Genomic DNA, 12,437 nt, shown 5'->3' on the forward strand with positions numbered 1-12,437 from the left:
TGTAGGATACTGGTTTTATAAGGAGCAACCTCATGAAACCTTCAGGCAGGGTTTCATGAGAAAACCTTTTATCTCTTTCCCGAGGCCAACGCTTCTATGTCTGTCTGAGGAGTCTTCACCTGTCTCATTGGCTTTGTAGCTCTGATGCATTTGACTTCAGCATGGAACGTTTCTTGGGGTCACCGATGTAAAGTGTCCGCTTTAAACACATTAAACTGAAGGCTTTACAATATTTTTTATCCATTTATCCAAGGCCTTTATGATTATTTTCCAATATACCTCCATGTAGCAAGTCTCCTCCATTGCAATTAAGCCTATGACACGTTTACAGTAAATGTGATAAGGTGTGTTGAGCTAAACTATTTATGTTATTAAAATAAACATCAAGCAAAATAACATTGGATGCACTTCCCACATTCACAAAACAACACAAGGTATGTACAACTTGTAACCTAATGTTATATGATGTCCTGATGCTTTAGAAGTGACAGGGGTTGGATGAATTTGGACGATGACATATCGAAAATAAGGATTGTCAAATCAGCCTAGAACATGACATATGAAATTATTTTCCACTCTGTATCAATACATACAAGGGATGTGCTTATCTGTGCTGCTCCCTGATTTAATTTTCTCTAGTTTTATACACAGATCTGGATTGTAAGATCCCCCCCCCCCTCTTCCTAATTTTACAGGGGGCCTAACCCAAACCCTGAAAAACATCCGCAGGCCATTATCCCTCCTCCACCTGATTTTACAGTAGGCGGTATGCATTCCAATAGGTAGCGTTCTCCTTCCATCCAAGCCCAGATTCATCATTCACTTTAATGTCCGTGACATTCTTTTGCTGGTCAGGATACGGAATTTCTCCTCTCAAGCAATTGCAGACCTTTATTTTTTAATGTTTACTGACAATGTAGTATCTTGCTGAATGTTGTCTGACACATGCCTGCATCATCACCCAGATGACAACATACGCAAACGTCTTAGCTGACTGAATGACTGATCTAAAGGGAGAGAAGCTTTGTCCTCTGTACTGCAAGCACTTAACTTGCCCGCTTCTCTGTGCAACAAGAATCCATCACCCTTCCCCTCCTCCCGTTGAAATCACATCCCACGCAATGCACTCATTTGCGCTCTGACAAAAGCTTGGAGTTAACCTGATTCTCTCTGTTAACTTTTCATGTCTGCATTAATTGGAGCATTACTAAGTTCCTCAGATTTAAACAAGTATTCTGTTCCATCAAAGGCAAGTGCAAAACCTTCTGGTAAAATGATACCTCCGCTACCATCTGCATTTTATTGGATGTTGCTTCTTTAAATCATGATGTGGCCCTGTGTTCAGCAGAGCCTCCCATATTCCCATACCTCTTCTCCCTAACCCCAGCTGCTTGGCTGGCAGGAGATGTATGCAGAAAACTCCTGCTACCACGTGGAACACTTACTACCGGTCAGCTCGGTAGAGGGATCTGGGAGAGTCTAATCACACTCCCTATGGGCATGCGCAGAAAGTGCTCCCCCTGTGTGTGGGCACAGAAAACAAGTTTAATGAATGCCTATTAAATCCCTTAATATGCGCTGTTTGATGATGGTGAGGCTGCATGGGACATTGAAGTGTCCCTTTAAAGTGAGTCCGGTTGTTTAACTGCATGTACTGCAGTTTCTATTAGACGTCAATTTTAACAAATGTGGCCTAATTTGTACATTCGTATAAATCTCTGAAAATGTGGAGTGACCCCCGATGAAAAAACAACAATCACTTGGAACCTGGCCATCTATTCTTTTCCATCTGTTGACCTTAAGGGTATCTTGTATCCCCATGTCTTTTCACACACATCTCACCTCTACCTAGCCAAAAGTTCTGTACATAGAGCATGACGGCGACACGTTGATTCTAAATTAGCTATGTTGAGAATGTGGCTGTGGATATTTATTACATAATATGTATTCAGTTTGTACCACTAGAACAATGACTTAGAATGTGACATCACGTGGCCTATTTCTTATAGTTACCTTTTATTTATATACTTCTGCTCCTTATGTAATATAAAACATACCGTATTGGCTCGGATATAGGCCGCTCCCGTATATAGGCCGCACCCTAAAAGTTTGGTGCTTTTTTAAAGAAAAAGTTTTTTTCTTTAAAAAAGCACCCAAAAAACATGCTGCCACTCTGCCCCCCCCCGAGATATGCTGCCACTCTGTCCTCCCCCCCGAGATATGCTGCCACTCTGTCCTCCCCCCCGAGATATGCTGCCACTCTGTCCTCCCCCCGAGATATGCTGCCACTCTGTCCTCCCCCCGAGATATGCTGCCACTCTGTCCTCCCCCCGAGATATGCTGCCACTCTGTCCCCCCCCGAGATAAGCTGCCACTCTGTCCCCCCCGAGATATGCTGCCACTCTGTCCCCCCCCGAGATAAGCTGCCACTCTGTCCCCCCCGAGATATGCTGCCACTCTGTCCCCCCCCCCCGACTTACCAGAGCAGACTCCCGGGTGTCTTGCGGGGCCGGAGGGGGACATCTGTGCACATCGCGTATACAACTCCCGGTGCTGGCACTCAGCGGCCCCGCAAGACACTTGGGAATCTGCTCTGGTAAGTCGGGGGGGGGGGGGCGTTCACCGGCGATGCGCTTAGACAACCTCTTGTGCCGGTACTTCCCTCGTGGAAAGTGCCGGCAGGGGAGGCTGTCTGAGCGTATCGGAGAGTAGGATACAGGTCCCCTGCACCGCTGAGGGGGATCTGTATCCTAACCCCGCTGCCTGCCCGGCGCCCGTCGGGTGCTAGACCCCGAATATAGGCCGCACCCCCACTTTAAAGACTTAAAGTGGGGGAAAAAAGTGCGGCCTATATTCGGGCCAATACGGTATTTCCTCGCCATAGGAAACTACTAAATTCCTTGAAAGTTTTTAAATATCCTGTGAATTTTATGGCTTCGCTGTAAGCTGGATTCCAAAGACAATGCAAAGTAGAAAGTTTGTGTAAGGGTGCGTCGGCCCACGTCGGCCCCATGAGATGACCAAGCAACTCAAGGAGCATTCTCTCGTATTTGCAAATGTGTGTGAGATTCCCTTTTGATATTTGGTATTGACATTTTTTACACAGTAATAGGCAGAATTCCATGCGAGAAAATAAAACTAATTGTATGTTTAAAGATACTATATACATGTTGAATGCATATATCACATATGTGTGTGCCCCTTACCTAATGTACACAAGTCTATTCCTCGTAGGAATTAAATTTTACTGGTTGGGAGATTATTTGCAAATTGAGAAGCAACAAAAAGCAAGAAAGATTAAAGCAAGCACTGTTGTGGCAAAGACATTTAAACCTTATAATTACAAAGGAAGAAATGTTATACTGTTACATTGACAAAGAATAAAATAATGCTAGTAATTATTGCCTTTGAGATAATCGCTGCTCTGTTTGTCATGTAAATATTGGTAGACAATGCAACATGGAAACCTACAATTTCTTTCCCTTTGATTTTTTATAATCAATTTAAAAGCTATGGGTCACAAAAAAACCCAGGAACCAAGAAAGACCTATGGCTTGCTGGTTCCCTTCAGGACGGAGGCATTTTACAAAATTTCTGCTATTTCTGCTATTTCCTTGTTTAGTTGTGATCTCCAATAAAAATATTGAAAATATATTCGATAATCAGAAAAAATCCCAGGGTTTTCTTTTATTTTAGCAGTCATAGGGCAAATATTAAAAGGTGCTCATATTTTCTATTATTTTTTTTTTTTAAATTTGTTATTCTGAGTCTCCACCTTAAATAGTATTCAAAGATTTCAAGAGCACATCTCTCCAGGGCAGGGGAAAGTCGGTTTTGCAAGATATGCAGGAGTTCCTACCGTTCCTACTCCACCATTCATTATAAAGGACCGATACTGGCAGATTTCTCCAGCAAGAAGAGCTGGGCTGGCCCTGTATAATGCATAATTCAATGAGTAAGGAGACTGAGTAAACCCATAGTAGGTACTTTATTCAGCCTGATGAAACCCCTTTTCCAACATCACCCAGAAGTTTTGGAGGAAATTAATCGGTCTGGAACAGCATAGTAGGAAGCATTGCAGATCCAGTCCACCACGGTGTCTATGTCTAGTGAGTAGCATGCAATCCATATGGCTAGGTGTTGTACCTCTGACAAATGAAATGAATAAACTGTGGTACGTCCAGTAGTTCCCACACCCTTTAGGATGGCTGTAATGGTTGTCTCTAATGTCTGAGAAACTAATGGGCTGCGATCTCTAACTGAATTCAAGGCTCTGAGAAGCCCCAGTGCAACAATCACAACAAACATTTTAAAGAAGAACAAAAAGGGAGCATGTATTACTACATTGGTTAGAAAGCATAGTTTCACACTTGCTTTTCTCTTTTCACAGAAAAAAAATCTAATTTTAGTATATCTCCCACGTGTCTCTCTATTTGGTGGGACAGTCCTTATTTTGGCCCTAAACGCCCCTGTCTCTCTTTCCCCCGGTGATGTCCCTCTTTGCTATCATCTTAATAACTTTCTTCTTCTCCTAATTGTCTCAGTAACATAAATAACAATTTAGAGGTCATAAAGTCATGTAAAACTGGGAAAGCATTGCCCCCTAGCCAAACCCCCTAAAACAAAGGTGTCTGGCCATTTGAAATGTTGGGAGGTATGTTTATAGTCCATATATATTTTTAATTATATACTGTGGGGGGGAGCGTTATAAACAGGTATATTCTTACTAAGCCTGTTTTTAGATGCAAGATGTATTTTGTAAAGAAATGTATAATTTACCTTTTACTACGTCAAGGCGAGCTGCGGTAGCTCCGGATGTTGTGAATGGCTTATTGATTGTGCTTATTGCTTTTTTAAATGGTCCATGGGGAATACATGTAAATTCAGCATTTAGTCATCACGGTCCTCGGTAGCTGGTAGGTATATCAGTCAGGGAATTGCTTTAGACAAGCGTGGGTGGTTAGACCCAAAAGACGGTCTGTTTATCATGTTAATTCCTACGGCATTTAAAGAGACAATAAACATTCTTTATTATAGCTTTGTGGAGAAAGCTAAGTATTATTCCGATGCAGCTACATTTTTGACAAAGCACTTTGAGGAGATGTATAACGGGTTTTCCTAGTGCCAACTTTGTAAAGAGGTCCTATAATAATAGCAATTAACAAAATGTCTCTTCCAGACCTAGACTGGCCATCTGGCACACAATGCGAATGCACGGCGGGCATCTGGCCTACTGAATTCCGTACTGTACCGATCTACTGACATATGCTCGGTGGCGCACAATGTGTGCATAGCACTTTAATGTGGGCCTGCACTTATGTAGCCAGCGCTAACACTTATTTCATTTCGTGCCCTCCGACCTTAAAGTGCCAGGGCCGCCTCGTCATCCCCAGTCCAGCTCTGCTTTCTTCTAACCCTTATAGTCATGTAACCCTCTTTTCAAACTATGCACCAGAATCACTTTGTATTCATTACTCCCAACATATTATATACTGAGGCATAGTGTGTCTGTCTGAGTGTGTTAGTGTGTGTCTGGGTGTGTTGCTGTGAGAATGTGCTAACATACCCATACCATTGCACAAGTCACTAGTCAGACCACACATGGAATACTGTGTACAGTACTGGGCACCAGTGTACAAGAAAGATATAGTGGAACTGGAGAGGGTTCAAAGACGGGCAACCAGAGTAATAAGGGGAATGGAAGGACTACAGTACCCAGAAAGATTATCAGAATTAGGGTTATTTAGTTTGGAGAAAAGACGGCTTAGGGGGGACTTAATAACTATGTATAAATATATAAGGGGGCAGTACAGAGATCACTCCCAGGACCTATTTATACCCAGGGCTGTATCTATAACAAGGGGACACATCCTCTACGGCTGGAGGAAAGAAGGTTTCTACACCGGCACAGACGGGGGTTCTTTACAGTAAGAGCGGTGAGACTATGGAACTCTCTGCCAGAGGAAGTGGTAATGGTAAACTCAATAAAAGAGTTTAAAAGTAGCCTGGACGTGTTTCTTGAAAGCAATAATATTACAAGTTATGGATATTAGATTAATAGGGACAGAACGTTGATCCAGATTTATTCTGATTGCCATATTTGGAGTCGGGAAGGAATTTTCCCCTGGTATGGGGCAATTGGCATCTGCTTCATAAGGGTTTTTTGCCTTCCTCTGGATCAACACAGTAGGGACACAATATATAGGTTGAACTTGATGGACTTTGGTCTTTTTTTCAACCTTATGAACTATGTTACTATGTTACTAGACACACATCCATACCCAGACACACAGACATAAGCAACTCACTTACCCTGCGAAGCCTCAGCCCGTCTTTGATGCAGCTTGCTCACAGGGTGAGCTTCAAGCGCTACTCCCGTGGGGTCAATCAATCCCAAATTATGTGACCCTGCACAACCCTGTCTCCCGCTGGAAATTAGGGAGATACATAAGTCCCGGTGTTGGGTGGGGAATCAAATGCCCTCCCTGGATCCATGGATTATAAATTAACAAAGATTTTCTGTGAAAATTTGATGTCTAAAAAAAATGTGGTGATAAACTGGTAGTAAACGCATGCACGCTAATACTATACTAATATCTACGCAGCTCAACCCTTATACCAAATACAAGCCATCCCAATGCAGAACTAATGAGTAATGCAAAACAGAAAATATAATGGAAAAAAAAGTGTAGAATGAATGTGTATGCAATTTGTGCAAAAAATCTCTTTTGTACCATAGGAGGAAAACCTACTAGCAAAAACTGATGTTAAGCAGCTACTCCTTGAGTGTACGCCGCTAACATCCTGAACACGTGGGAGCCCCACATTCCAAATCACCTCAAAATTTGGCTTCATTTTTGTTGAATAAATTATGACATGGTGTTTTTCATCTGATCTTGTATTTACCTGCTAAGGAAAAGATGATTGTTGTTAGACTTGTGCATTTGTGCGACATGAAAACGAACACGAAGGGGTGCGTTTTCTTTGTTCAGCCCGAATATCAAACAAACAAACATGGCGGCGGCAAAACATATACGAAGACGAAGACACACAACACGAAGAATCTTTAACTCTTTCGGAGCCGGGAGACCAGTGGTCTCCTCCGGCCAAGTTGAGGCACCAGAATTTTAAAAGACTGTACGAGCGACTCTATTGGTCGCCAGCAGGGGGCTCGTCTGCAGGTGTACTTCATTGGTTGATGGCAAAGGAGGCCCCTGCCGGCGACCATTAGAGTTGCTCATACAGACCTTTAAAATCCTGGCGCCAAAGCTACTGTGTAGTGTGCACCGTGTTAACTCCATATTAACCCCTTCTGCAAAAAATGGCGAACAGGTGAATATTCGTGGAATACGAAGATTTTTTCCCCCACGAAGACGAACACGAAGAGTTGGCCGGCGCCCAAGTCTAATTGTTATTATGTCCTGTTATCTAGAACCATAGACCCCAAAGAAAGGGTGCTTTCTATTTCACACGACTGTAGGTAACCTACAGATGTAGACCAGGCATTGCCGTATCTGGTTAATAATTTTTTTCATAGAATTAGTTGAGATTTCACATCATAATCCACCATGTCAGTAACTAGTAGATAGTATTAGCAAAAGTCTTTCTTTATTTATTGATGTTTTTATTTAGAAAATCCCATAGAAAACCTTAATCCACGTTGAGGGTCTTTCTGGGTTAAAAATGTTCAATAGCAATAATTTGTAATTTTAATGGAACCCATCTTTTATGTGTTTGATGAAAAATGTTGCCTTTTAAGTCGTTACTGACAGATTAGGTGACGTTTTACCATCAGTTTCATCTTTAGAGTAATCTTTCTGTTAATGGATTGTTTATTTCCGCCATTGTACAAACAGCGTACGTTGACCCTGATAGGAGCCTTCCTCTCATCCTGTATGTTACATTCACGTCATCGTTTTACAAAAGGGTTAGAAAAATTTCTGTGTAAAGAGGGTTAAAGATAGCTTTATTTGAAGGAGATTCCCCGGCAGCCCCTTGCCGTGAGTATGTGTAGGCGGAGGACAGAGGCTGTTAATGTGTGATTAGACTGGTTTGCGTCCTCGGAAATGTCAAGGTGAGAGGTGTGCAGAGAAGCAGATAAGGCTACCCATCATGCCAGTGGATGACTCACAAAGCAAGTCTGACGGCGCATGTGGCGATGTCGCTGTCAGAAGCCGGAGACATTTGTGCTCCTGGCACAGCTGGTACCCAAAGCTCCCCTAAACTCTTTATTGCCTGAGAAACATCCCCTTAAATTACCAATGTCACATGACTCCTCCAATAAACCATACTAGATGTGAAACCTTCTCTCTTCTGCTGCAGTCACACTGTATATAAAGGCATCAGTTATTAGTATGTTGTTTAAATGCAGCGGAGAAAGCTGTGGAACATGCGGTTGCTTTATAAATGTACTTTGTATCATTGTGCTCTAGGGAAGAATTCAGACAGTCCACTGCTCTATAAGATCCGACAAGATGATTCCCCCTCCCCAGCATTATTTCTGGCACACCCACTACCCAGTGATCTTCACCAAGATATTTGTGATAATAGCTTTCCAGATGAACTGCGCAGTTGTAAACATTTTATAGCAATAGCGGTTCTTACAGAAACCATGCAGGAAAAGCCTAGGAAAGATGTTACAATGTCTTCTACTTACACCGAGGATAAGATCACAACGAAACCTTTGGTGAAAAGGTCAGGGAAATGAAGGAAATTCATATGAACTGCACTGGCTATAGAGGATGTGATACTTAAATAATATTACTCTATCGGAGAGGGACCTGGCAAGATTCAGCCAGCCAAGCGAACCATTAACAAGGTGGCCCAAAGCACATATAGTAGACAGGTCTAGGCCTAATCCAGTCACAGTGTAAACTGTACATGTTGTACAGCACAGTCAAATGTGATGGCATGCCTACTGGGCATGTGTCCAGCGTGCCAAATAATGTGTGTATTTATTTTTATTAAAATGGTTTGCTGAGATAAAAAAGCTCAAATATGACCACGTATTGATGATATGTGTATAACGTTTGGTTCGGGGGCAAGGATTTGTACCAACAGCATTAACCCATTAACCCCTCTGATCCAAAGATTTTATAGAACTACATTTTCTATTATCCCTTACTAGGGTTCTGGCGTATTTACGTTAGCAATAACTGGTTGCAATATATTTTCCATCTGTTGCTGTAATGTGTGAAAGAAACAAACCCCGAGGTTACACATAACCATGTATATTTGCAGACGCAATGTTACACGGCTGAGTGATTTTTTTTATTTTCAGAAATCTAATTTGTATTGCTAATAACGGTAACCTTTTAAATCCGCCAGAGCAAGACTAGCCTCATGCTGTCTTTCCAACACTGATTGCCCCCTTGCTAGTGCTCAGTGTAAAATCGCATTAACATAAGGGTTGCCTACTAGATAATAACTGCAGTATTCTGTGGCATTGTGTAGGCAGCTTCTGGGTAAACCGCACGGTTATAGCTCTAGAATTCCCCGTACAACTGCAGCAGAATCTATTCAGTCCTTTTATTGCCAGCTCATAAATAACGCAAGATGATGAAGGATGCACTGTAAGAAGCATTGTAGTATTGTGTGCGTGGGGGCAGTATATATGCATTTATTAGCACATATACAGAGTATTTTATACATTTGTGGGTGTGCAGGACATGTTCTACCTGAAGACTAGCTGGCCAATCATTAGAGTGATGGAGGGTTAGCCGAGGGGGTTAGCCAAGGACTTCGACGGAAGTGTGATGGGCTTAAGCAGGCACGTGTCAAACAAGCTCTACCAAATTGTTTGCACACATACACACACCTCATTGCATTTACAGACAATATTCACCGCAATGTACTTTTTTGTATGCCCTTTCCATTTCTGTTATGTATCTGACTTATATTTCATTTATTGTGTATTTTATTACCATTTTATTATTCTTAAATTGAATAAAATAAGTGATCAGCCTCAGCCTTTGTCGTGCACTCACAATAATGTCACACAATTTTAAGATGCAAGTAGACATCAAAAATACATTTGACATTTGAGTTACGTTTTTTCATAAAGTTTTGAAAAGGCTTATACTTTAGAAGTTACAAGCTGTTTTCTCAGGGTGACCAGCACTGCTTGCTTGCAGACAGTAATCCAGTCAGTGACTGCTTCGGCTATGAGCAACCGTTCTTTTTTACCTAGATCGATATTGTGAGACAAAATGAATGATCCTCACTATAGGGGCAGCCAGCTCATGCAATCGAGGAAGAAAAGGATTAGGAAGGCCAATGCCCAAGTATTATTTTTCCCACTGTTGAGGAGCATAGCCACAGAAGTCCTGGTTGCCCTTAGAGTTATCTTCTGAGGCAGGGCTTGCGTATGTGGCAAGGGGCAGACTATACTGAATTTCTGCATTTATTCCATTCCAGAACAGACAAAGTATCAGAAGAGGGCTACCCAGGGCAAGAGATGGGTCATTTAGGGACTGTTCTGGTCACATGTGATCAACCTATGCTAGACTTGTACTTTCTGTTACCAGTAATGGCTTCAAGGATTAGCAGCTGCCAGTAGCTATATCCAATGCTCCCAATTCCTGATGGTCTAGCTTCAGTAGGTCAGACATGGCGTGTGATGACATTCATCTCCCATTCATCTTCAATACTTTTAAGGCCGCTTAGGCGGCAGATTACTGGGATAGCGTGCAAAAGTTAATTTTTCTCCTACTTCGAGTGAAGGGAGCTGACATAAAACTATAGCATGTGTCTTATGGACCACTGTGTTTGCCTGATCCTATTGTTGGCTTCAGTCCAGTCGTGCTCGGCACTTGCACTGGGTATGTGCACCAGGGTGTGACATTATACTGAGGATATGGAGTAGGAAGACCGTATTTTATGATCTAGATCAGTCAGAAGCACTTAATATGCCGGTGTTCTTATTATTAATTCATGCACACTCTGGCAGGAGATATACACATCGTAGAGTTTCCTGCTCTGGATTATGTTTGTGAAATGCATATAGAATCTTGCATCAACTGTTTGCCAGAAAGAGAATAGGAGCCAATGCCTGATCGTTTGCCACATTTTCACAATTTAAAAAAATAAAGTTGACGTTTGCCATTTAATGCCTAGCTTTTGCTTGTCCTCTCTCAAGCAGATGTAAATGTATTTGGATCAATAGGATATTAGGACATACCAGGTGTGGTCTTTGTAAATGTGCCATATAGCTGATCTAACTTTGCTCTAAATTTAAGGATTTCACTCTAGAGAATTTACTTGGTAATTTATCATAAGAGGTTATGGTAGCCATAGGCTTCATAATCACTTTATAACTATCATTTATTCTTCCAGGCTGGTAGTTGCAGACCTCCTTCCTTTCTCCTTCTAAACCTGGTGGGTGTTCCAAGGCAGAAGTGCCTGGAGGCTTTGATGTGTCAGTATTCAATCTTCTCCTTCCAAAGATCGCAGTGCATTACGTTTTCTCTTATAATGGAGTATTTGCTTCTGTCTTTCACCTCATGAAAACTGTTTTTTTTTTTATTGTCAGCTCTGGTAAGAAACGCGGAAGGGATTCACTTCTTATTTTACAAAGGAATCTCTACAGATGCTTCCAAGAATGAAGAATTCACAGTGGGAAGGAAGTGTCTTTGTTCTAAAAATGCTGAGCCAGTGATATTACCCATTTATAGCCATAGGGATATCCCTTGCTTCATCACATGGTTTGCTGCAGTGCTGCGTTTTCTTAACTCTGTGAGTCCCAAAAGACATAAAAACATACAATATGATCTAATCTAGTCTGCCCATTTTTCCTGAAGTAGAGACTTGGATCAGTGCTGGGTCCTGTCTTAGATTCAGCATACCTCCCAACATATTAAAATGTCAAAGAGGGACACTTTCTCGCAGAACTCATCAATACAATTGCACTTTACAATGCGGCGCGTGCATCACTACTTAAAACACGCTACATTTTTGTTAGCACAGTCATGCATATTAAAAATAAAGAACACATCAAATTCCCAGGCTCAGTCGACATACTACTTCCATTATGCTGGCTGAGAATGATAGGAATTGTAGTTCACAGCTAGCATCTGCAGCTTTACTGTTGACTGCACTAACCATGATGCTCAGCCAGCATCATGGAAGTAGTATGTCTGGCTGAGCCTCATGGGAATTCGATGTGTTCGCGGCATTGTAAAGTGCAATTGTATTGATGAGTTCCGCGAGGTCGATTGAAAAAAAAAAAGTGTCCCTCTTTCACATTTTGAAATGTTGGGAGGTATGTAGAACGGACAGTTATAAGTTACACATATCAGAGGGGTTTAGGTCAGAAGACTTTCCTGCAATCAGTTTTATTTGAGGATTTAAAATATAATATAAGAGTGCCCTGCTCCTGTGAGCTTACAATCTAGTCGGTTGAAGGTGAAGCGAAACAGAAGGAGAGGACTGTTTGGATA

The sequence above is a fragment of the Spea bombifrons genome, chromosome 8 (assembly GCF_027358695.1).
Source record: "Spea bombifrons isolate aSpeBom1 chromosome 8, aSpeBom1.2.pri, whole genome shotgun sequence".
Classification (NCBI taxonomy): Eukaryota; Metazoa; Chordata; class Amphibia; order Anura; family Pelobatidae; genus Spea; species Spea bombifrons.